The sequence below is a fragment of the Notamacropus eugenii genome, chromosome 3 (genome assembly GCF_028372415.1).
Source record: "Notamacropus eugenii isolate mMacEug1 chromosome 3, mMacEug1.pri_v2, whole genome shotgun sequence".
NCBI classification, from domain to species: domain Eukaryota; kingdom Metazoa; phylum Chordata; class Mammalia; order Diprotodontia; family Macropodidae; genus Notamacropus; species Notamacropus eugenii.
This window is the reverse complement of record NC_092874.1, coordinates 431304588-431330797: the sequence shown is the minus strand read 5'-3', so window position 1 is coordinate 431330797 and position 26210 is coordinate 431304588. Positions and strand designations below refer to the sequence as shown.

At 43.0% G+C, this 26210-nt stretch overlaps 1 protein-coding gene across 3 annotated transcripts in view; it reads right to left on the bottom strand.

Moving 5' to 3' along the window:
• TMCC1 (transmembrane and coiled-coil domain family 1) overlaps positions 1-20444 on the bottom strand; it is a 282501-nt gene extending 262057 nt beyond the window's left edge. Inside the window, exons 1-2 of one of the 3 annotated variants that reach the window (XM_072598400.1) lie at positions 20276-20444; positions 15265-15520 (exon numbers count right to left, since the gene is read on the bottom strand). The gene's annotated coding sequence lies outside the window, so the exon portion shown is untranslated. Of the gene's footprint in view, positions 1-15264; positions 15521-19900; positions 20172-20275 lie in introns of those variants that run through there. The other 2 variants (XM_072598399.1, XM_072598401.1) reach the window with 2 other exon arrangements.
• Positions 20445-26210: the final 5766 nt, after the last annotated feature.

Genomic DNA, 26210 nt, shown 5'->3' with positions numbered 1-26210 from the left:
ATTGGGAAATATTTAACAAAATAAATGAAAATATAATAAAACATATATAAGATTAATTTGAAAACTATGTGACCCACAGGAATCCTAATGTACAGTTGAGTGGACCCTGTTTCCATATGATCTAGACTACTGAAATATACTTCTAACTGATCTCCCTCTCTCTAGTCTTTTTACTCCTTAAACCATTATTCACACTCCTAAAACAGTCAACCATAATACGGTTCCACTTTGATCTTTACAGTCCCACTTCCTAGTTTTCCCCTCCCACTGAAATGTCCCCCCAAAAGACTGCACCTCCTGCGTCCATGTCTCTGCCATGCCTGGAATGCATGTCCACCTCCCAGACAATACAGAAGCCACTTTTCACAGGAAGTCTTTCCCTTTAGATTTCCTCCAGCAGTTAGGACTCCCTCCTCCTTGAAATTATTTTGTATTACCTGGTGTACATTGGGACATGTTCCATCATTCCCAACCAAGGGTAGTACCCCCCAGTTCATTAACTGGATACTGCTCAATTATAAAATCAATCCCTATCAGGGCAAGATGAGGGCTGTGAGCTCAGAATTTTCTAAGAAAATTGGTTTGTAACATTAATGCTTTTGTTTATTCAGTCATGAGAACTGAGTTGGGAGAACATTAAATTTTTTTCCAATGGTTTCACTGGTTGAATACAACAGTTGAATACAACTTCACCTAATTTTTAGAGTCCTTAATAAATATGAATAACAATGGGCTTAAAGTACTCAGAAAATATTGCCATGTTTTCCTCAGGCTTGTGATATAAAAGGAAGGTTAAAGTGACTTCTAATGTCACACAGAAACATGAAGAAAAATAGGTCCCCAACTCTGTTTTAGGATCAATCTAGTCTTGCTACCATACAGACAAGAGTTTGAACCTTAAAACATTCTATTGGAGCACTATAAAAGCAAATTGGGGGAGAAAAGTTGAAGTTCTGCACCTTGTTCAAAACATCTGCCCTAAAAGACACTAAGGAGAAATCAGAGAATCCACAATACCTCCCCACAATCCAACAGGCCCCACCCAATTTGATCCCAGGGTAAACAAATTTTATCTGGGAATTAGTGTATAGATAAACTTCAAAGCAGAGGACAAGGCAAAGAAGCTGCTGATTTAAATTATCTCAGAGTTTGCAGCTTATGTCAGGCCTTTTTTTCAAAAGCAGTACTCAGTCACCATTTCCTCTTATTTACTTAAAACATATAATTTGGAGGCTTTCCTGGGCCACTAAAAGTGCTGGTTTTCCAACTCTGCAGGACTAAACCTAGATGTTCATCAACAACCATTTTATACATTAACTGGGAAAACCATTTTCATATCACCTAAACTCTCAAGACTGATTTTGCCCACAATGTTTAATTTACAATGCCTTATGGCAGCTAGGCGATGCAACAGAGTTACAAACACCTAAATTCAAATCCAGACTCAGACCCTTGGCCTAGCTGTGTGATCCCAGCTAAGTCACCAAACCTCACATAACCTTAACCACCTAACTTTAAGCCTAAATTGTGAGGATAAAATGAGATTACAATTGTAAAGTGCTTTATAAACCTTAAAGTACCATGAAAACATTAGTTTCTACCACTATTACAACCATTACTACTATTTATTTTTATTATTACAATGAAAATTACAATAAGTAGGATATTAATAAATAGTTATAGACATAATTCCTCACCAGCAAGAAAATTTCTTTGGTAAATCAAACTAAAATTTAAAAGTTACCTGGTAACAACTTCTAGCAAAATGACTGAATGGTTGGCACTGCTCCCCTACACCTACTGAAAACAGCAACTGCCAACTGGGATCAGACTGCTTGGTCCCCTTTGCTGTATCCTCCTCCAGATCACTCCCTCAAACCAAAGGAGTCCCCTCAGGGGTCTGTCCTGGGCCCTCTTCTCTTTTCCCTCTGATCTCATCAATTCCCATAGATTCAATCACCACCTCTATGTTGATTCATAAATCTACCTCTCCTGCCCTAATCTCTCTGTTCTCTCCCAGTCTCACATCTTCAACTGTCTTCCAGACATCTTGAACTAAACGTCCAGTAGATATCCTGAATTCCTTGCCTATAACTACCCAGGGCAACCCCAAACTCTAAACAGGATAGCAACTTAGAAGACATCCTTAACTATCTCTCATCCCCCATATTCAATCTGTTGCCAAGGCCTGTCCACATCACCTTTGCAACCTCTCTCAAATACATCCCACTGTAGTACAGGCTCTCCTCATCTCACACCTGGACTACTGCAACAGCCTCCCAGTGGATCTATCTCAAGTCTCTCTCTATTCCACTCAGCCACCAAAGTGATTTTCCTAAAGTGTGGGTCTGATCATGTCTCACACAACACACACACACACACACACACACACACACACACACACACACACACACACACACACACACTCAATAAAATCTAGTAGTTCCTCCCAGATCAAGTACAAAATCTTCTGTTTGACATTCAAAGTCCTTCACAACCTAGCCCCACTCAGTTCCCATTCTTTTCTCTGGTTGTCCCCTGTAACTGGAAATGTTCTCCTTCCTCAAACCTACCTACCTAACTTCCCTGGCTTCCTATAAGTCTCAACTTAAATCTCATCTTTTATAGGATGAGCCTTTCTCAATACTTCTTTCCTTGGTTAATTATTTCCTATTTATCCTGTATATATCTTGCTTTGCATACATTTACTTGCATTTTGTCTCCTCCATTAGGGTGCATGCTCCTTGAGGACCAGAATTGTCTTTTGGCTCTTTTTGCCTCTCTAGGGCATAGCTTAGCACAGTGCCTGGTACAGAGCTGGTATAAGAATGGAGGGGGAATGAAGAGAGAGTTGGGGAGAGAGTGAGTGTGTGTGAGTGTGTACATGCATGTGTGTGTGCATATGTGTATGCGTGCATGTGTGCATATGTATGTGTGCGTAGGTGTGCGTGGCTGTGTGTGCATATGTGTGTGTGTGTACATTTGTGCATTGCGTGTATATGTATGTATGTGCGTGTGTGTGTGTGTGTGTGTGTGTGTGTGTGTGTGTGTGTGAGAGAGAGAGAGAGAGAGAGAGAGAGAGAGAGAGAGAATTCTCTGCCAGGGAATTTCAATACGACAAAACAGCACAAGATCACATTTTTAGGGGCCATCATCATCTGAACCCAGTGTTCACCTCTTCTCTGGCCTCTACAGTCTCTCTGGGTCCTGCTCAAAAGTTTGTAAATTCACCCAGGTCTGAGGATGTGGGTGTGGACAGGAGAGAACAGGTTAACTTGGGATGAGAAAGGGGCACAGCTGTGTTGGACATGCTATTTGCAACTGAAGGAATGGAGCTAAATTCCAGCAAGATGGCTTAATAAGTGGTTGTGAGTATGCCCAACTTTCTTTCAAAATCTCAACGCAGCAAGAAATGTATCAAATAAAGATATAACAAACCAGCGAGGAGGGAACATAGAAGAACTCATCACAGAAAAGGCAACATAAAAAAATAAATATATTTTCCAAAAAGAGTGCTAAGTAAACAAGAAATCCAATGCACTGAATGGCTATTATGGAGAGACAGAAACCAAGGGCACAATCTTTAGTAAAAGGGTAGGCACGATGCTGTGAGACGCTCCAATGAGAAAAGACAGAGGAAAATTCAAAGTCCTCCAGAAGGGCTCAGAACAATAACAGAATTAAAATAAGGTGCAAGAACAAAATAAGCACAGCAACAGTCTCAAAGAAATGAAGAGTTCTGAATATGCTTCTTGGTCTGTCCGGGCCTTTGAGTTTCAATGTTTTCCTGGTACTAAGTAAGTGATAGATTTCACTGTTATCTCCACTCTGTCAGCTGTTTCCCTTTGCTAATGAGGATAATACATATTCACATTTACTGTTATAATTAAGTTTGTGTTTTCCTCTATTATTTTTTCCCTCCTCTTTTAAATCACTAGGTTACCAGGTTTACTCATGCTCACCCAAAAAAGATAATGGCAGCTTCAGAACTAAAACTGCAGGTGAGGTTAAAAAACAAGAATAACATCAATAGTACTAGATGAGAAGAGTACACCGGCTCACAGCAGGCCAAACCAACAGATGCGGAGAGCAAGCTCCACTCCTCTGGCCCCAGCTTCCCCTCTAACTCCACACCTGCAGCGTGCTCTGGATTTCACAAACTTGATGATGTAGAAACATTTTCAACGCAGCATGTCCAAAACGGAACTAATTATTTTTTGTAAGAATGACGCTGAGGCTATGAATGTGGGTAGCTGGGAGCATGGTGGTACCCTTAACAAAGTACAGAAGTTCAGAAGAAACATGGCTTTTAGGTAAAAGAGAAAGACCATGTGGGTTGGGGGACATGTTGAGTCTGACAAGCATCCAGAGGAAATGATCATTAGTTTGAGACTGAAACTCAAGAGAAGAACTCAGGTTAGATGTTTACCTCTACATGGAAATGATCATTAAAATCCTAGAAAATTATGAGGTCACCAAATAAAAGTGTAGAGAAAGAAAAGAGACTAATACAGAGCTTTAGGGTACCCTTACAGTGAGGGAGATGGAAAGCTAACAGAGACCAAGCAAAAAGAGTGTTCAGGAAGAGGGGATAGCCAGTGTTGAGAAAGGGGCATCAGATCTAGCAAATGGGAGATCCTTGGTAACTTTTGGAAAGAAGAGGTTCAGTACAGGAATCAGATTAGAAGCCAGATTGCAAAAGGGCAGAGAAGTGAGTGAACAGAGTGGGAGTGGAGGTCAACATGGGTGTGTTTTTAAAAATATAAGGAGAAAAGGCCAATATAGATTAGAGGAGAAACAACTGACAATAGAGGATGAGGTTAAGGATACATGAGAAAAGGAACATCTCTTCAGCTGAGCCTCAGGTAAACGAGAAGAGAATGGAGGACGACACCAAGGGGCTCTAAGCTACACAGAAGTGAAGCCACAGCAAACGGCCTTGGTTTTCATGTTACATGGAGGGTAACATCCTCAGCTCTAGGCAAAGAAAGAAGGGATGGTGTGGGAGACTTGAGGAGACAACTGATTTGGAACAGCTGGGGTAGGATGTGAAAAAGAGAATCAATCAGGGAAAAGTAGAAGGATTGTCTTGTTGCGATTAGATAATGTAAATGTATGCTATCAGCACAAGCAAGCAGATGCTGCCCAGGTTTCTTCCTCCATCTCCATTCAGTAGCACATAAGTAGCAGCAGAGGAGTTGAATGGTGGAGTCTGACAAGTTAAGAGCAAAGAAAGAGCAAAACAGCAAATAAGGGGAGGTCTTTCTCATGAAGAAACTAAGCCTGGAAAGCTGCAGTGATTTGCCAAAGGTCACAGAGCTGGGATGCAAATGCAGATTCTCTAACTATAAAGCTAAAGATTCTCTCTACTTTCCTATTAACTACAGAATCCTCTTCCTAATAGTTTTTTCCTTGAGCTTCTTGAACATAAGGCTACTATGTGTGTTTCTAGAACTTGGTTATCTTATCTGTTCTCTTCTATTTATTTAACCAATACTAAACAATTTTGAAAATTACTGATTTGCAATATAATTTGAAATATGGTTATACTATGTCTCCTTCCTTCCTACTTCATTACTTTCCTTGGAATTTTATCATTTATTCCTTTAAATAAATTTTGTTACCACTTTTGTCTACTTTTATAAAGCAACTTTATTATCGATGGTATATAATTAAATCTGTAGATGAATTTAGGTAGTATTATTTTTGTTAGACTGATGTGGAATGGCCATGAAGAGTCATTATCTTTCCAGTTAATTTAGGTCTTTGTTTACATCTGCTGCAGTTGCTTTTTGAGGATGGAGAAGACATGGGTGTGTCTTAACAAGGAAACTTTTATAACTGGATTTATGTAAATCTTGTATATGCCATTAATCAACAGTTGTCAGTCAACAGACATCTATAAAATACTTAACTATGTGCCAGGAATTATGCTGAGTGCAAGCAAAAAGAATAGCAGAAACATTTTCCTTGCTCTCAAAGAGCTCACATTCTAATGGAGAAGATGACATTAATGTCCTACATGCTAGGCACTGGGGATAAAAAAGTATAAAAAAAGAAACAATACTTAATCTCAACAAGCTCACATTCTAATAAAAAAGACAAGTACATGTAAAAACATACAATGGATACAGAAAGTGAATCAATGCAAATATAGACCAAAAGGGAAGGCACTAGCAATGAAGGGAAGTTAGGAAAGGCTTCACATGGAAAAGAGGTACTCTCTGACTTAAGGGGGAAGTGCACTCTAGGCATGAGGAAGGGTCAGTGAAAAGACAAAGAGATGAGAGATGGAGTGTTCTACGTGAGGCACGGAGAACAGGTCAGTTTGGTTCAACTATAGAGTCTGAGAGGGAAAGTAATGTTCAATGAAGCTGGAAAGATAGTTGGGACCACATGGTAAAGGGATTCTAAAACCAAATAGCTTATATTTTAAACTGAAGTTATCACATAAGCACATCTGCATCTAGGAAAAATTACTTTGGTGTGCAAAATGGAGAATACAAAGCCTAGAGGTGAGGAAATCAATGAGTAAGCTACTGCAATAATCTAGCAAGAGTTCATGATAACTCGAGCAGTCTGAATAGAGAGAGAAGGGTTAGATGCAAGAGATGTGGAGGTAAAAACAGGTAAGGCTTGAAAACTAAGTGGATGTAAAGAGAGGAAAAGGTAGGCTAACTCAAAAATATTTCATGCATATTGCAGTTTTTAAAATATAAATATTATAAACTAACACAATATCAATACAATAATTAAACTTCCTTTATAATTATTTACATTTAAATGAGAAAATTAAAAGATTTATTAAGCACTTACTGCTCTGTGCCAGGTACCACACACTAAGCCCCAGAGATACAACTAAAAACAAGTGAGACTGTTCTTGCCCTGAAAGAGCTAACTTCTAATAGAGAAAGACAACACAAAAGGTGGGAGGGATAATCCAGCATGGAGATGAATGGGAAACGGAACAGAGGCCTAGCTCCTGCCAAGACAAAGTAAAGGCCCAAGTATTAGCACTGGGTAACTGAGGGGTGGAGTCCAAGGTTCGGATGGACATGGCGGTGGGGAAGAGAAGAAACAAGAGGATGATTGTTCAAGTGCAGGCAGCATGTTGACTTTAACATACAAATAAACTAGACTTTATGAATTTCAGAGGATCGAGGTCAGAGACAACACAGGAGAAATAGGGACTACATGCATCAAGAGCAAACAACAATCCAAACCCACAGGAAGAGCAGCTTCAGGATTCTATGAGGCCACAGTAAGCTACACTAGATCCAACATGAACATCTGAAGGGAGCCACCCCTATGCCATAGGCACTGTCAGTTGGAGCCCACTTTCCCCAACATACATACATGCACATGTACGTGTGAATATAAGTATGCCCTGGAGAGAGTGTCACAAGTTATTCATATTACTCCATATCATAGTTGCTGTCCAATTCAACAAGTAAGTCAGTGACCACAAGGGGAATTAAACATTGACATCTTCTCACCAGACCCTGCCCTCAACATAAGATCCAGCTCTTATAACAGCAGTTCCCATTCTGGACCTCTTAAGCTGGAACATAAAAAAGGAATTCTGACACAGTCTCACAGCTCAGGCTAATGTATCTGTGTAAAATGTTAACAAAAAAGAGAATACTTTAAATAAACAAGTCAATCTTTCAGGAGTTCCTTTCATTACTCACAAAGTCATCAAAAGTATCCTGAAGAAGTCGCTGTTTGGTTTGTAGCAGATTATGGAGTCTTTGAGCCCCAAAATGATCATTTGGAATTTAGAATATGTTTTTGGTTACCAGTCATTTCATTTTCTCTTCCCCAGTTTGGTCAAGAAGAGTAGGCAATAATTTTGTTTTTGTTCTTGTCTAGTCATTATATGTAGTCACAGACTGAGAGAGAGGGACAGAAACAGAGAGAGAGAGAGAGAGAGAGAGAGAGCAGAGACAGGGACAGAGAGATGAGACAAAGAAAGATGGACAGAGACAGAGGGAGAGAAAGAGAAAGAGAGAGAGAGAGAGAGAGGGAGGGAGGGAGGGAGAGGGAGAGGGAGAGAGAGAGAGAGAGAGGGAGGGAGGGAGGGAGGGAGGGAGGGAGGGAGGGAGGGAGAAAAGAGCAATAATGCGCAACAGAGATCACACAACTGCAGAATTTAGGGCAGAACACAACTCTGGAGGTCTTCTAATCCAGCTTCCTTCTGGATGTGGGGCTCATCTATGTGACAGCCCTAAAACCTTGTGCTCAAACACTTCCTGTGCCAAGGCTCACTACTCTGTACAGGGGCACATTCCACCCTCTCCTTCCCCCCACAGTTTATCTCAGTGGCTCTCCAATCTCATCAATGAGGACACTCCCTCTCAGAGCAGTGCTGTCTACCCACACCTTCCTGTCAACATTCCACAAAAGAGCACATACAGTGTGCCCAGAGACTTTTATCTTTTTCCTGATATTGCCTGACTTCCACTGATACAGGACCTTTCCACAAAGATCCATCGATCAGCCTTCTCAATACACGATGGCTCCCTTCATACTCTGATGGTACATTCCTCCATTTCTTTGCAGAGGCCAAGAAGGGATCTCTGCTCATCCATCTCCCTGATGACATCTTTTATGCTCCATTTCATACCTGAAGAAACTGAGGCTCCAAGACACTCAAGGACTTATGAACCATCACAAGCTGGTAAGTGGCCAAGCTAGGCTTCCTCACTCCAAAGCCTGGCTCTTCCACTAATGAGCAGCTTGACCTTGGGTCACTTCCTCATTTCTCTGGGTTCCATGCTCTTCATCTATACAATGCAAAGAATACACTAAGATGTCTCTAAGATCCCTTCAAGCTCAAGCAGCCACTGATTCTATGCAAACTAAGATGAGACACTCTTCACCTTCAGGCTTCTGTCTTGATGCAGCACACAAAAAGTGAACATTCATTCTTCCTGTTAGGAAGCCCTCCCATGGTGATGGGCACAGCAGACAAGCTGCAGATGGGGACGCTGCTTCTCCAGAGAGATATTAGAATGAGGCAGAGATAAGCAGGTGAGGTCACTCCTCTGTCCTAAATGATGAAGCAGATTACCATGGATGCTTTCTATCTTCTTAGTAAAGTAGGACACGCTCTTCTATGGAAAGGGAAAGATGACAGAGGACTGTAGAAGGCTGGAGCAGTGAGAGAAGATTTAGAAAAGCTGCTGGGTAGAGAGCTAAAGGGAATAAGAACAAAATTATTTCTGTGCAGCACTGAGAGCCCAGTTGGAATTAGAGATATAAACTGGTAGAGGCCCCATCAGTCTGGAAAGGCAATTTTCTCTACCAGAGCCAGAAATAGGAGGAGGACAGAAGTGGCTAATAGCCTAAGACTGCAGAAGGAAGAAAAGTAAGGCCCCGCTAGCATGGGGAATAAATGGCCTGATAAAGTAAGCGGTATTGGAGTGACTGGCAGGTCTCAGTGAAAACAAAGAATAGATTCCAGAGACAGAGGGAGTGATGGCAGGATTACAGTAGGATTCTAAAGAATTCTGGGGCTCTAGACTCAGGACCTCACCAGCACGGCATTGCTCCCCACTCCTGCAGTTCACACTCCACTTTTGCACAACGAGCTAAAAGATGCTCTTTCACTTGGCTGGGTACCATTCATCAGCCAACACCCTCCTGTCCTGTGCATGTGGCCTAGGAAGTCTAAACAATGCTGGAGAGTCATGCTCCATGACATTGTGAGGGAGAGAAATATAATCACTGCTTATCTGCTTTTTTAGACCACTTAGTTCATAAGCTATGCTTGTAAAATTCAGAATTTTACAAAATATGAAAATATAAACTTCATAATAATCATAGATAGCATTTATAAAGAACTTTAAGATTTATAAAGTAGTTGAAAATATTATCTCATTTGATCCTCACAACAACCCTGGAAGGTGGGTAATGTTATTTTCCCCATTTTTAAGATAAGGAAATTGAGGCAAAAAGAGGTTAGGTCACTTGCTCAGGATCACACAATGTTTGTACTATATAGCCTAAAGCCTACATCCATACAGTAAGATACAAATACAGATGTGTAGAGGGGTGTGTGTGTGTGTGTGTGTGTGTGTGTGTGTGTGTGTGTGTGTGTGTGTGTGTGTGTGTGTGTGTGTGTGTGTGTGTGTGTGTGTAAAATCAGCAAGTATTTATTAAGAATATTCTATGTGCTAGACACTGTGAACACAAGTACAAAGAATAAAACAATCTCTATGGGGAAGGAACTGACATTCTAAAGGAGAAGACATATACATAAATATACCAACATCATAAACAGAAAGTATATAAATGGTTAGTTGGTTGTTGTCCTTCATCTTTGAAGAGGACCAAAATGACATCACCATTGTAAAGTGAAATTTCAGTGCATCCAACTGTGGCTGATCAGACCAATATGAGCTCAGAATGCTCTACCACAGGCTGGACACAGATAGTCTGTATGAATATTTGAGGTAGATATCTCACATTTGCACATCCTACATTTACTTTGTGCTGTCTCAATTCTGCTTTGCTCAAAAAGTGCAGCACCTTTTCTTATGTGGACATCCCATGCTGCACAGCCAAATCCATCAATTGCATGACGGCACGTTTGCCCGGGTTTTGGATGGTGAACAATGCTCTTGTGCCCTCCCAGTCACCAAGAGAGTGAAACAGGGCTGTGTGCTTGCTCCCATGCTTTTTAGCATGATGTTTTCAGTCATGTTGACAAATGCTGTCAATGAAGATGAACACGGCATCAAAGTCAACTACTGTACTTATGGTAAGTTCTTCAGTTTGAAAAGGCTACAAGCCAAGACTAAAGTGGAGGGAGTGTTGGTGCATGATTTTCTGTTTGCAGATGATTGTGCACTCAATGCAGCCTCTGAAGCTGAGATGCAACAAAGTATGGATCAATTCTCTGCTGCCTGTGCTAATTTTGGCCTAATAATTAACACTAAGAAAACACAGGTGCTCCATCAGCCACCACCACACCATCCATATGTGGAACCATTGGTTACAACAAATGGAGAAGTTTTGAATGCTGTGGATAAGTTCACTTACGTTGGTAGTATACTTTTCAGGGTTGTACACACTGATTAATATAAATACCAATATGTGCAAAATAGTGAAAAATACAAAGCAGTTTGAGGGACCAGGAAAAACTTCATGTAGGAGATGGTGTTTAAGCTTTCACCTTAAAGGAAGAGGAGGCTCCATGAGGGACAGGTAAGGAGGGAGGGCATCCCAAGCAAGGGGAACAGCCAGGGCAAAGGCAAGCAGAGAAGAGCTGGAGCGTCATGTGAGGAGCCAAGAAAAGGATAGTTTTAACTAACTGGACCACAGAGTGTGGAAGGAGAAATAATGTTCAGTGAAGCTGGAAAGATAAAGTGGGTCTAAACTCCACAAGGATTTGAACACTGAACCAAGTGGTTTTTACAATCTATGGGCCATAAGAAGCCACTGGAACTTAGTGAGACAGGGACAAGACCCACAGTCCCTGGTGCTTGAGGAAAGTGATACTCACAGCAACGTATAGGATAGATTTGAGATCAGGAGGCTACTGCAACAATCCAGGCAAGAGTTGAGGTGGGCCTGAACAATCAGCAAAAGAGTGAACAGAAGGGATAAAAGGCAAAAGATGGTGTGTATCTAGAAAAATGGAAAGATCTGGTACCTGACTATGTGCCATGAGTGAGAGTAAGGGCAAAGTAATGCTTAGGCTACAAACAATGGAGTTTGGAAAGATGGCATTGTCTTCAAGAGAAACAGGATGTAAAGGGGGAAAAGGGGGGTACAATGAGCTCAATTTCAGATAAGTTGAGCTGAGCACATCTCTGGGAAATCAAGTTTGAAATGCCCAACAGGTAAGAGGAGATGCAGAACTGAGGCTCAAGGGAGAGACAAGACCTGCATTTATAAACCTAGGAGACATCTGATAGAGATTGTTGTTAAATCCAGGAGGAGAGCTGATGAGATTACTAAATGAGAAACAGTACTAAGAGATGTGAAATGGGTACCTAGGACAGAATCTGGGGAACACCTATAGTTTAGGGACACAATATGGATGATCCAGCAAAGCAGACCTGATCAGTAAGATAGGAGAACAAGGAGTCATGTAACAAAAACCCAGAGTAACACTGTTCCCAGGAGGACACAGTGGTCAATTGTGTTAAATGTAACAGGTGGATCAAGAAGGATTAAAACTGAGAAAAGACCATCAGATTTGATATATTTGTACCTAATATACAAATTCACAAAAACATCTTCTAAGAAAGTAACTAATATATTAAAACTTAGATTAAGTGATCTCTACCAGAGCTAAGACAGCAATTTTTCATTGATTTTTTGATGTCACAGAAAGCACAGCAAACTAGGAATCAAAAGACATCAATTGACTGGCTTAAGTCACTCAACATAAAGTATAATCTTAAGCAAATCACTCTAACTCTCTGTACCTCAATAAAAGCTTGTGCTATTCTGACTGTGGTAGGAATACTTCTATGTTTCTGCCCACAGATCTCCTTCTCGCCTTCTGTCTTTAAAACCTTGCATAAAATCACCACCCAAAAGCAGCCAAGCAAAATGCCCAACCCTGCTATTCACTTCATAAGTAAATGAAACTTATCTTCCATAATATAAGAAAGGGTAGAATGCTGGTATCTCTTAGAACACCCAAAATCACTTGTGGAAGATTGAGGTATAGATGAAATAGGCTCCTCAGATTTAGCCAAATCAAGTTATAAGCTATCACAAAATTTAACGGACCAAGGGGGTGGCTATTAGGTTAATGTGATAAAACATCTACCTGACAACAACATGGCTTTCCAGACATTTTCTTAATTCCATATGTTTAGTGGCTTCCACACAGATGCTTTTTGTTTTGGGAAAGTGGGAAAAGTATAGCTTGCTACAAGTGATTTTTGTTTTTTGTGCAGACCAGACCTGAAATGCCATTGGTATAGGGGCTCTCAGGGTAGAAATCTCTTCCAATACAGATCAGTATGTACTCTAGGAAAACTGTCTATACCACCTACTTAATCAAGTGATGAGAGTACAGTGAATACCAAGAAATAAGGTCTGGATACCATCATCTTTCTGGACTTGTTTCCTTATCTGTGAAATTAGGAGGTCAGACAAGATGATCTACCAGGAAGAGCTCTTCTGGCTCGGATGGTCCATGATCTAGTATGGGTAGGCTGAATTTATAGTCAATAAAAAGGCATTTTTTAAATGACTACTACGTGCTAGGTACTATGCTAAGCTGGGATCACAGCGATATTTTATCTGGCCTTCATTTTGAGTGAAAGTATAAGGTAGAGTCACCTCTAAGCTGCTCTTCTCAAAGTTTCAAACAATATAAACTAGAAACCACAAAAAATTTAATTCAATTCAATGTTATCAAGTGTCTACTTATGGGCAAGGCACCATGCTAGATGGTAGCAAAAAAGCGTCTGACTAATGTGGACCTTGCAGGCTGGATTACACTGTAAAATCTAAGAACAGAAAAAGGAGTAAAAAAATCCTTCCCAACTTTCCTTTGGACTTTAACTCTTCTCTTTACAATCTGGTCTTGTTAGATATTTGTTCAGCAAGCTTTTCTGCATTGCTCAAAAAGCTCTAAGTTCTAACAATAGGAAAAGGAAAACCCTAGGAAACAGGAAACCCTAAATAAAACTAGCTGAGACCCTCACACCAAGAAGCAGTACCCATCAGCTGTTGGGTATTCAATCAAGAAAGTTTTCCAACTACCAAAAATTAGTGCCCACTGGATCTATCACTCACCACCCTGTCAAAATCCAAATTCTGCTTGAAGATTATCTAGAAAAGGTGCTACAAAACAGATCAAACAATCAACAATTAGAAACAATGCAACTGAAAAAACAAAGTCACTTGCGTGAAGCCCACAGGAAATCAATGGCAGTGCCAAATCCAAATCCCAGTTGCCCTGATTTCCAATTCAAAGCTCTCCTAGAACTCAATTTAACTGAATCAACATTTATTATGCCCCCAGTAGATACCTAGAGCACTAGGTAAGTGCTGAGGAGAATCCATCAAGTAAGACAGACTCTCTGGCCTAAAAAACAATCCTTAAAACTTAGGGTAGGATGAATATACACATATACACAGGGTAATTAAAGGTATCCTCTCCTAAAGTCCTACTCAACACTTCATTAAAGTAGAGGAAACACTAGGTTTCTGAAGGTTATGTCTGCAGAATACAAGTCTGGTATGTCTGGACAAGCTAAAAAGACTTCCAGCCTCTTTATCATCCAAGGGCTGGGCTAAGAAGTGGCTCCTTAGCAGTAAGTTTCCAGAAAACTGAAGTTTTGACTTACTGCACTTTATGAAACTATATACGCCTTGGAGGGGACTATGATCTGCACTGGTAGACAGAGTACTTACTTTAATTTTAAAAACACAGATTTAAAAAAAAAAACTATTCCAGAAAAATAAAAGCAGAGTACAAACGTGTGAGAAACATAAATAAAGTGCTATGAGAATTTTTAGGAGGAAGGAATCACTTCTGACTAGAAGGAGCAAGCAGACTGTAAGGAGGAGGTAACATATGAGCCTCAAAAGACAGAAGATTTCAACTTGCACTAATGCAGGAGGAGGATACTTCATACACCATTCTGTCTTGTATAAGAAATCTGTATAAAAATATGTTTCTGAGGATCCTAAACTCCTCTTACAAACTATCCCATTTCTCCTAAGACTGGAAATGACAAAAATCCCTTAAATCAAAATCACAAAACTGAGTCAGTGCCTTCATTTCTGCCCTTAGTAATGAAACTCGAAGCTGCTTCCTAGAATTTCTAAATTATAGAATAAGTTATCTATCTCCACAATGCTCCCTCCCACCCCACCCCACATGCAGATGCATACTCTTTCCCTCTCCCTCCCTCCCTCTCTCTCTCTCTCTCTCTGTCTTCCTCTCTCTCTGTGTGTCTCTGTTTCTCTCTGCTCCCCACCCCCACCCCCCATCAGTAGTGAGGAAGTGCAGAGATGTGGACAGCTTTAGGTGCAGCAGGATAAAGCTGGTGGCCATTATGTACCACTTCAAGAAACAGGCACCTAAGCCTTTCCCATCCTTTGTGTGTGTGTTGCAATGGGGTTTTGATCAACCATGACACTCACAAAAAGGAAGTGTACTGAGAAAAGGGGAGCTCTGGCTTCATTCAACATTTCTCCCCAGGAGTGTGGATGTGGTATCCTACTACTGTAACCTTCCACAAGCACAAGTTGATGCCATCTCATAACAAGAGAAAACAAACATACCTCCTCACAATGCCAGCAAGAGATTTTCCTTCTTTGCATAGATGGAGGTGCAGGTGAAATCCAGAAAATCTTGTGAAAAAAGTTCTTTTTAAAAAAGCATAGACGTACAAGCTTCATAAGAAAGTGACGCCATTTGTGAGGATAGAGCACTGTGTCTTCTAAGTCCTTGGGATTGAGTGCAGATGTTCACCAGGAGTGCAAGTTTCTGGAGGAAGCTAGAACTGGGAATATCCTCCCAAGGGAAACCTGGAACCTGCTGGAACAGAGGAGTGAGAAAAGGAAAACAGAAACACTACTGAGTGTACATAACTGACCAGCAAATCATCACCAGTTCTCAGGCTGCAAAATATTAAGAATACTTGGTGAATGCTACCAGATTGCCTGGTGCTGGCCACAAGTGCCCAAGCTCAGTTATATGAATTTATATGGATGGTATCACAAACAACCATCTCACTCATCAGATAAACTCCCTTTGAATACTGGTTAATATTAGGGCAGGGAATGGGGTTGGACAGAGGGAAATCTGTTCTTTACACCATATGGTTAGGGTATCCTTTTATGATAAAGAAGATTCTATCAGAGAGTGATAACAACATAACCAATCTGGGAAACAGACCAGACAGCCTACTTACTGCACAATTATTGATAATAGTTATCTGAACTTGAAGAAATAACACAAAAACATATGCAGAAAGGCATAGACTTCTGAAAAAGAAACTAAAGCTAATGTAGAAAATGAATGGCAACAAAATAAAGCCAAATAATTTGACAAGGAGGGCGGTTCTGTGCACCCTGGTCAGAAATCTCACTAAACTGAGGATCTGTCATATTCTGGCAATGATTCAGAAAGCAGCACTTCCACACACTTGATTTAGCACCAGATTCTGCCCACCTATAGCTGGGAGTAGTATGTAATATGTGACTAAGCCCCATATAAATACTGAAATTACCTCAGGCCCATCTGCATTATTTAGATAAAATAATATTACAAGTATCACTGTGCACCTTCATAGTGCACTATTTTAGCAAGGTCACAAAGCAAGGCGGAGTCATCTACTTCATACCCCCCTCTATTTATGGGGGGTGAAAAGGGAAATGGGAAATGAAAAGGGAAATGAATTGCCCAAGGTCACCCTCTTAGCTGCAGAAGCCGAACAAGTCTAGTATCCTGGATCACTGTTTGGAGTTCTTTTCACAAAAGATGGGAGCGTAAGAGCAAAAGAAGCAGCAGATAGGGAGTCAGAGGAGACACCTGGATTTAACTTCCTACCTGCTTCTTACCGGCTGTTTGGCCATAGGCAAGTCCCTCACCTTTGTTTAACCTGAGTTTTCCAATCCATAACCCGGGCAAAATGACACTTGTGGTTCCCATCTCTTGTATTCTCAAGACATTTCTCTAAGATAAGACAGTGAGAGCCAAGTTTCACTCTCACAGGTGACACTATGGCACAAACACAAGTGAAGGAATCTGTCCACTACCCCCCCTGCCCCCCCGCCCCCATGAGTCAATGATGAAAGCTTCTCAATCCCCAGGTCAAGGCAAACTAGCAGTCTGAAGGGTGGCTCACATATCTTGGGTGTCCACAGGGCACTTTCAGGGGTCTCATGAAAGGGAGTACAGTCACAGTCAAGGTATAAATTGATGTTAGCTCCACAAAATCCAGACCCAACCCAAAAGCCTTCCCAATGCACTCACTAGGGAGGTAGGATGGAGCAAGAAGAGATGACAAAAAGGCTGCATAGCCTGCAAACACCTGAAAAACAAAACTGAGGCCCTCACTGAAGGTCACACAACTGAGAAGTGTCAGAGGCAAGATTTGAACTCAGGGTTTTAGCAAAGACTTTTACATCCATGACATCATGATGTCACTCAAATCCTATACAATCTCTGGTCTTTTCAAGTAGTCTCCTATTCCAGTACTAACTACCTGGAATCTGCTTAGCTTTCATGAGATCAGGCATTTTCAGGGCAGGCATGGCCTCAGTTTCTTCATTTGTAAAACGAGGAAGTGTTACTAGATAACTTCTCAAGTCTCATTCAGCTCTAGATCTAAGATTAGATGACAGTATGATCATGGACTACAGGGAACCCTAAAATGGCAAGAGAAGGAAGCCTCTGCCAAAAGATTCTTTGAAAATTAATTTGTGTTTTAAGCAAAAGGTGATCAATAACTGCAGAGCAAAGCATTTGGTTCCAGGTGTTGAAAGAAAAAGAAAACTTTTGATGGCATTGTATCATTACCCAAAACCTCAAAAGGAATGTGGTCAGCAGGAGGGAAAGCCACTGCACTGGATGACAGAATAGGTATTCTCCCTTGTCCCTCTGGTACGATGACACAAGAAAGGTTGTATACCCCACCAGGAGATTCCCTGAGGTCTGGGTCATATACTGTAATTCAATCAACCCATGAAGAGGATGCCTATCATCCTCAAGGTGATCAGGCTTAAGGACATAAGAGCCTAAAAATAAATCCTGTGCAGTTGTCCAAACCCATTCATACCAAGACAAAAAACACTGCAGGTGTTTTTTGCTGTTGTTTAATCGTTTTTCAGTCATGTCCAACACTTTGTGACCCTATTTGGGGTTTTCTTGGCAAAGATACTGGACTGGTTTGCCATTTCCTTCTCCAACTCATTTCACAGGTGAGGAAACTGAGGTAAACAATGAGTTGCCCAGAGTCACACAGCTTAGTAAGTTTCTGTGGTCACATTCAAACTCAGGGTCTTCCTGACTCTAGGGCCAGCTCTCTATCCACTGACTGAGGATAAGAATGGTACCGAGAGAATTTAGGACTTTGGGGGAATTTCAATACAGGCCAGAGTTACAGGATTTTCATTGCTCTTAAAGAAAGGTGAAATTACGCTGGAACAATCCTTGATCATTCTCCTGAGAAGACAGTCATCAGGAAAAATTTAACAAAGGAGGAACTTGAGTTGAGCCTTAAATGATGAGTAGAAAAATGACAGAAAAAAAAAGATACTGCTCCACACTGCAGAAACAATGTAAGCAAAGACATGGAGGCAAGAATGAACGTATGAAAGAAACTCTATGAGTGGTCTAAGTGGCAGGAAACTTTACTTAGGAACATAATAGGAGATAATGTTGGCCAGATAAACTTGAGACTGAAAGACTTGACTGCTTCAAAATACAGATGTGACTTCATAGCAAAGGAGAGCCACCAGATTTTATGAACCAATTACATAGGAATAAAGGAGTCTAATCTAGTTCTAGGTATTGAGAAAAACTCTACAAGAGATTACGGGTTGGTTTATAGAGCTCTCCAAGAAGCCAAACTGAATGGGACTCTTGATTACAGCTGGACAGACCAAAGTTCTTGTATAATTTAAAAAGGTCTTTGATAATTAATGATACTATTTACATACAACTATTCAACCATGTGAAATACAGTTCAAAAAGGTCTATCTTTGTTTACATCAGAATGAAAATACCTCAGAAGCAGAAATTATAAATTCTTTCTGTCTTTCAAAGCACCCACAGAGTGTGGACTCCTTTAATAAATGAAAATAATGACATTTGCTCCCATATTAGTGGATTTTTTAAAATACTCAGATCCCTTCCTGTGCTGTTGAGCAACTCATTCTCTAGGAAATTGAAGATAAAACCTGCAACTGAAAAATCTTAATAATGAAAAAGATCAATAGTCTAGAACCAATTTTTAGCTATTTTTATACTAGTCAAACAGGGTATGTGATTTTTTTTTAAAGAAATACAAATCCCCAGCACATGTGTCTATTCTTCCCCTTCACTTTACAATTAAACTTCTGTTTGATTCCTGTCTCTTCTCTCTCTAAGCTGCTCTGTTTGGCTCTGGCCATGTGCAGGTTAGAGACTGGTTCGGTCCAGCTGAGCTAACTAATGGACCAAAGCTTGGGTTTCATGTGCACCTTCAAGAACGATTTGTTATATGACTCGTCTAGGCTATCTGACATACAACACGTCCCTCAGTTTTCTTATCTTTAAGTCAATAGCTCTCTGGTCTTTACGCCACAGTGTACAGTCTTGGAGAACCTCCTGTGGCTCAGAGATTAAACCAAAGATTTGCCACCTTCCCAAGACGGCTAGATCGGAACCCAGTGCCTTGGGCCAGCACTCTGCTCCACAGCGCCCTTTAGCTCCCCAATGGGGAGACAGCTGACTTTCCAGAGGCAGAGAGGATGCTAGCTGGCCAACATGAGCACCTCCTAACCCAGCGGGGAATCTTTCCTCCCCCTCCACAGCTCTGAGCAGGCAGACCTGCCCTTGGGACACGTCAAAGGCTGAGATCCAAAGCCAAATAAATAAGACACAGGAATTGTGAATCTGCGGTCTTGGGGGGCTCGGGGAGAATCGAAGCCTTTCCAGAAGCACCCTCGTTTAGGGCTCTAAACTCCTGGTCATGGTCATATTTACAGAGGCCATTCAAAGAAAGTCTGGAGGAGGATGTCCTGCAGACCCGGTGTCTACACTGCCTGACTCTGGGTCACGCCGCTGACCAAGTGGCGGCTCGGCCGAGGGCACAGACCCGCAGGCAGCCCTCTCCCGGGGAGGCCGGGGGACTCTCCGCTCAGCTCCCGAGGGTACCCCCCGGCACTGGACTCCGCGCCCCCGAGGGTGCCCCCCGGCCCCCGCCCGCACCTGCGCCGCCATGCCCCGCGCCGCTGCCCGCCCGGCCTCTCCTCCCCCGCCACAAGTGTCCGATGAAAACAAAGGTGCTGCCCCGGCGTCCAGGTGGCGATGACAGAGCCGAGGGGCGGCGCCCACCGCCCGAGCCGCCGGGACGCCGGGTCCCCGCCTCCCTGCCCCCCAGCGCCTCCTGCACCCCCTCCCCGGGAGGAGCCCGCAGCCGCGGGGAGGAGGCAGGAGGCTGGGATCAGCAAGTGACAGTTGGATGCTCCGGCCGCAGGCGGAATCCTAGGCCCGGCCCAGACCCCCCGCGGCCCCGGGCTGGGGGAGGGGCCCGGCGGGGGCGGGGGCGGCGGCAGGTCCCGGTCCAACCCCGCGCGCACTCACCGGCTGCGGGCCCTCCCGCGGGGCGTCGAGGCCGAGGCCGGGGACTAGAGCGAGGGCGAGGGCGAGGTGGAGGCGGAGGAGGAGGCGGCCCCGTGGCGGCCGCTCCGGCTCCTGCTGCCGCCGCTGCTGCCGCTGCCGCCGCTGCTCCTGCTGCTGCTGCCGCTGCGGCCGCCGCCGCGCCCGGGCCATTCCCCAACCACCCCCCACCCCTTCCCTTCCCTTCCCTCCCCTCCCCTCCCCCTCACACCCCTCCCCCTTCCCCGCCCGCCGCCGCCGCCACGGCCGCCTCGGAGCCAGCGAGGGCGGGAGCGCGGGAGCGGGAACGAGCGAGGCCGGCCAGGCCAGGCACGCAGGCAGTCAGGAGGGCGGCCGGGTCGGGAGCGCGCGCGCAGCCCCGCCCGGACCCACGCGCTGCGCTCCCTGGCCGGGACGCTCACGACGCCGCCGCGTCTTGCGGAAGGCGCGGGCGGGTGCGCGCACGCTCGTGAAGGAAAGGGGCGGGACGAGGAGCGGGAGGGGGTGGGGAGACCTCTCGGGGGCGGGGCCTAGCTCTGCTCCGCTCCGCCCCTCCAAGCTATTCTCCTCCCTCCCCTCGCTCTTTCAAGCTCCTTCCCCGTCTCTGTCTGTATCTCTCTCCATCTCCTTCTGTCTTTCTCTTTCTCTGCATCTCTCTGTCTCTCTTTTCGCTTCTCTTCCTTCTGTGTCTCCCCCCTATACCTCTCTCCACCTCTTCTCTCTCTGTCTTTCCCTCTGTGTTTCTCTGTCTCGCAGCCTCTCCATCTCTCCCTCTGTGTCTCTCTCTGCGTATCTCTCTGTCTCTCTCCATCTCTCCTTCTCTCTCTGTCTCTCGCTGTCTCTCTGTCTCTCTGCTCTCTGTCTCTCCCTCCCTCCAGCCCAATCCCACCCTCACCCCAAAGGTGTTTCAGGGATGTGGTCCTTAGGAACCAAAGACTGTACATTCCAGGAGTGGAATCCTATCTCAGTCACTCCCTAGTTTTGGCCTCAGTTTTCCTTCCCCTCACTGAGGGGGTTGAGTAGATGACTTCTCTCCCATCTCTGAATCTTACCATCCTTTGTCTTGGGTTATTCTCTATGTGGTTCGCTCCTTTACTGTAAAATATAAAAGTAGATGTATGGAGCGGTCAAGGAGGACTAGCACCTGTGATGAGAGCATTGCCCAGTCCTTTTCACATTGGTATCCACCAGTCACCTAATTCTCACCTGTGGCTCCAAAAAGCTGCCACACCCAGACATTTCAGCAAACAGGTGAAACCAGGTGTAATTGACAGACCTCAAATCCTTCAATGAGTTAGGAGGATGTGTCTACCTCAAGTATATGAAGACTTCCTTGTCAGGATGGGCAGATGAGAACAATTTCTTCCAATGGCCTCCAAGGTGGCTGAAGCAGGTGCTACGGAGGTCTTAGAGCTTGATCAGACATGGAAGACACCAAGATCACCCACTGCATCCTGGACCATCACCAGTCAACCAGACTTTGTCTTCCTATTGGACTTTGATGACTCTAGAAGAGAGAACGAGACTGATTTTGTGAAACTCTGTTGCCCTTAAATCTAGTTTATCATGGGACAAGACATCACCCATAATGTCACTGGTCCTCTTCAAATCCAGCTTTCTTTCCACTGGTCACATGGCATTGCCTCTACAGAAGCTGTAAACATCTGGTTTTAAATCCTTCTTTTGAAACATATTAGCTGTCATTTAAACTCTGTGAAACTCAGTTTCCTTATCTGTAAAATGAGGGTGATGATATCTGTGGTACTTACCTCCAGGAGTTATATTTACTTCACAGGATACAATGAGAAAATTCAAACAAATTACTTTGCAAATACTAAAGGGCTATGTAGATGTCAGTTATCTACCATCATGATTAGATAATACATAAGGTCCCCTCCATTTCTGACACTGTATGGCTATTTGCTGGACTTTACAAATGCTGAGCTTTTAAGGCTTAGGTGTTTGCTTTGTGCAGGACATGTAACTGAAGAAACACTCAACTATACATATCCTGTCAGCTCATTCATGAGTATAAACCTGTGTTTGTTGTACCTAGGGTCCTTAGTTCTTTAATAGAGAGCGTCTCTGGATGCTGTGACCTGACATGTCGCCAGAATCTGAGAAGACTAATCCCTTAAAGTTAGAAGGGACCTTTGAGATATCTAGCCCAAGCCTCTCATTCTTCCTCTGTGGAGAAGGATGCATCGTTTAAAAACTTAAGAAAACTGGTCGTACAGTAAGTTATAACAGGTCTTCTGACTACCAGTCCATGTTGCCTGAGCCTTTATCTATCCATCATTTGAACTCATTCAACTGGGGGAAGGGATGGTGGGAATGAAGAAATGTGTTACTAATGACAGTAAAACTTCCCTTATCTGGAAATACTTTATCTTGCCTATCTGGAATAATAGCTCCCTGTTCACATCTCTTTCTATTCCCCTCTATCCTAGTTATATATCTCTTTATGCTTATAAAGCAAACACTTTCCAAAAAACAAAGCACTTTCACTTTGGTGATCTCAGGGTACTACCATAGCCCTGTGAAAAAAGGAATCACCATATTTACATCTGAGGAAACAGGTCAAAAGAAGTTAAGGGACTGGCAAACAGCAATTCGATGGCAGATCCAGGATTCTAACCCATGACTCCTGGGGCCAGCTTCTGTTACTCTGGATTATCTCTCACGACAGGGAGGCTGGGAGTAAGCAAAAAATATCATGAAGCAGGGTCTGCAGCTCTCCCACTTTTCTTTAGGAGACTTCTTAGGACCTTCTCCCCGCCTTCCCCCACCTCATTCCCCCTCCTGCCCCGCCCCCCACCCAGCCTGCTGACTCAATTTATACACAGTTCTAGCAAGTCTGTTTTCTCAGCTCTCACAGTCTGCCAAGCAGAATGGAGACGGCTTCTAGAAATAGGCTGACTGCAGCAAGACATGAAAGTGGGCTTGGAAAGAGAAGAAAAAATGTAGATATGTAGAAGAGAAAAATCGTGCAGAGCAGATGCGAAAACTCAAAGACAACAACAACCGAGGACCGTTTACGTAGGTTCGGGACAAGCAACCATACCTGACTTAGTGGGTGATGTGGGTCTTCTGTGTATTATATAGTCAGTGCTATTGTATACATGCACACTAATATACAGTCAGTACTAATATATATGTATAATATATGGGCTGTTATATATGTCAGTGCTATTATATATATATGCGATTATATATTATATAGTTAATGCTATTATATACTATTATGAGTCAGTATATATATACACACATATATACAGTATATATATATATATATACATACACACACATATACTCACACTACTATATAGGTATACTATTATATAGTCTATACTATTATATATTATAGTATATACAAATACATTAATATAATGTATTAATGTGCAACATGATATATTTTATTAAAAGAGAAATATGCTATATTCTATAGTACATATATATTATTTTATAGTTGGTGCAATAATTAACATTCCTAGTCTAACCTTTAGTCATCAAGGAAAAGTTCTCAGGTTTAGCACACTATATTCAAGAAGAGGGAAATGGGTTTAGAAAAATTTCCATTCATGATGGTTAAAATAAAATTTAAAGGTGGATACTTAAAGAAATAAGCTTCAGTAATCTGAAAAACTTCTTATGTGGCTTGCCTCATTTCTTAGTGATTCCAGATGCAAAAAGACATTGTGATACCTGACATTTGTATGACATTTTAAACTTTTTGATGCCTTCATATGTAATAATAATAGCTTACTATGTATCAGGACACTAAGTGCCTTACCATTATCGTCTCACTGATCTATCTTCACAGCAATCCAAGGAGGTAGGTGCTATTATTATCCCCATTTTACAGGTAAGAAAACTGAGGCAGACAGAGGTTAAAGTGACTTACCCAGGGTCCCACAGTTCAAAAGTGTCTGAGGCTGGATTTGAACTCAGCTCCTCCTGACGCCAAACCCAACACCACCTATTTGCATCAAGTATGCACCAGAATGACCCAAGAGGAGCCTCTGCTCCCTCAATTACTGTCTTCAGAGTTAAAAAAGTAAAACTCAAGGACAAGTTGGGATGGTTTGGCAGGCTGGGCCTGGTTATTTACTGCCCCATAGTAATGATGAAATCCCCCATCCCACCCTTTATCCCTCTGAGCCTCCAGCCTAGAGAACCAGGGAGAAGATGTGGAGAGATTGGTGCTGTGCTCCCAGAGACACCGTGGGGTCCCTGCAGGCCCCTTCATAGAACTATGGCCCTCCAGCCAGCCACAGGCATCACTACCATTGTGGGCAATGGGAGGCAAAGCTCCTGGAACCAAGTGAATCCTGCCAGCATCAGGGGAAACCCTAGGTTGGGGTATGAGCTGAAACGCTATTCAGGGAGAAGTCCCCAAGGATGAAGCTATTCCGTGGCATTTGTAAACCAAGAGCGTTCGTTCTGGGCCTTACACATCAGCTATCTAATTTAATCCTCACAAGTCCTAGCTCTGCCCCAGCTCCACATAATGACTTTGAGGTCAGTTGACTTCCTAGCACTTAGAGAAAGAAGAAATCATAGATGTCATGGGGGCCAATTGCCCTGTGCAGTCGATCCCTCACACCACTGACAAAGTGATATTCCTTGTAAATACCCATGGTTCCCTTTTACCTTTGGAATCAGAAGCACCCTGCTCTGCTCTGTTCAGCACTTAAAGCACCTCATGGACCGCCTCCCCCCAGCCCTAGGATGCATTGATGTTCCACGGTAACACACTCCTTGGTCCTTTGTTGTTGCTCCCCCATCTTGCATGTCTGGGCCTTAACACAGACTATCTTCCTGTGCCTGGCATTTGGACCCCAACCCTGAAAAGCAGAATCTGCTAGATCCAGGAGCTCTCTGGCCCCTTAGCCCCCACTTCTGTAGAATGCCTGGGCTCTGAGAAGGTATCTAAAGGCATCCTTGCACCCAGCCCAATGGGACTGGCCTCCTCATTCCTCCCTTGGACTTCCTAGCTTCCTTCAGCACCCCGTACAGATGTCACCTTCTAGTTATTTGTTTTGTAAACATTTATTTATGTGTGTGTGGCCTTCCCTAATATAATGATAATAAGTAATAACAATCACTAACATTCATATGGTGCTTGAAAGTTTCCAAAGCACCTCACAAATGTATCATGTAGTCCTTACAGCAACCCTGGGAGGTAGGTACTATTATTACCTCTATTTTACAGATAAGGAAACTGAGGCATATAGAGGGAAGGGGATAATCATTTATTAAGCACCTGCCATGAGCTGGATATAAAGCATCGATAAACTGAACTATTTTAGAGTGTAAGTAAGTGTAACGTAGAAATTAATTTTGGGGAAGAAGGGTAAAGAAGATTTATATGTGACATGTGTGTCATGTTTTAAGGTTTAAGAAACATGTAACACACACTGTGTCATATGAACCTCACAATGACTCTTTGAGGCAGGGAGAGCAAACATTATTATACCAATTTTACAGGTGAGAAAAAATCAGACTCGGAGAGATTAAGGAACATGCCTACCAGCACCCAGCTGTAAGGAGAGGAAGCAGCACTCCAGTTCAGGCTTCTTGACTCCCATGGAGCCCAGTGTTATCTCCCCTCCATTAAGGAACTTTTCTCAATGAGCTTCTGGCTCCTGGTACTGCCGAGACCATAATCTATCTCTGCACCAGAGCTCACCTGACACGGTGGGGCCATCTCACGGAACCAACAGAACTTACCTCCCTCCACCTACATACCAGGCAAATCAAAGGGACCTGGGCAGAGCTCAGGAATTCAAGTCAGGCCAGCTTGCCTTTTGCCAGCTTCACTGCTTGTCAGGGCTTGCTGGCAGGACCTTGACTCTCAGAACAGAAAGGAAAGAGGTGGCCAGGTTCAATGAAGCCATTCCTGTAGTAGTGGACTAAC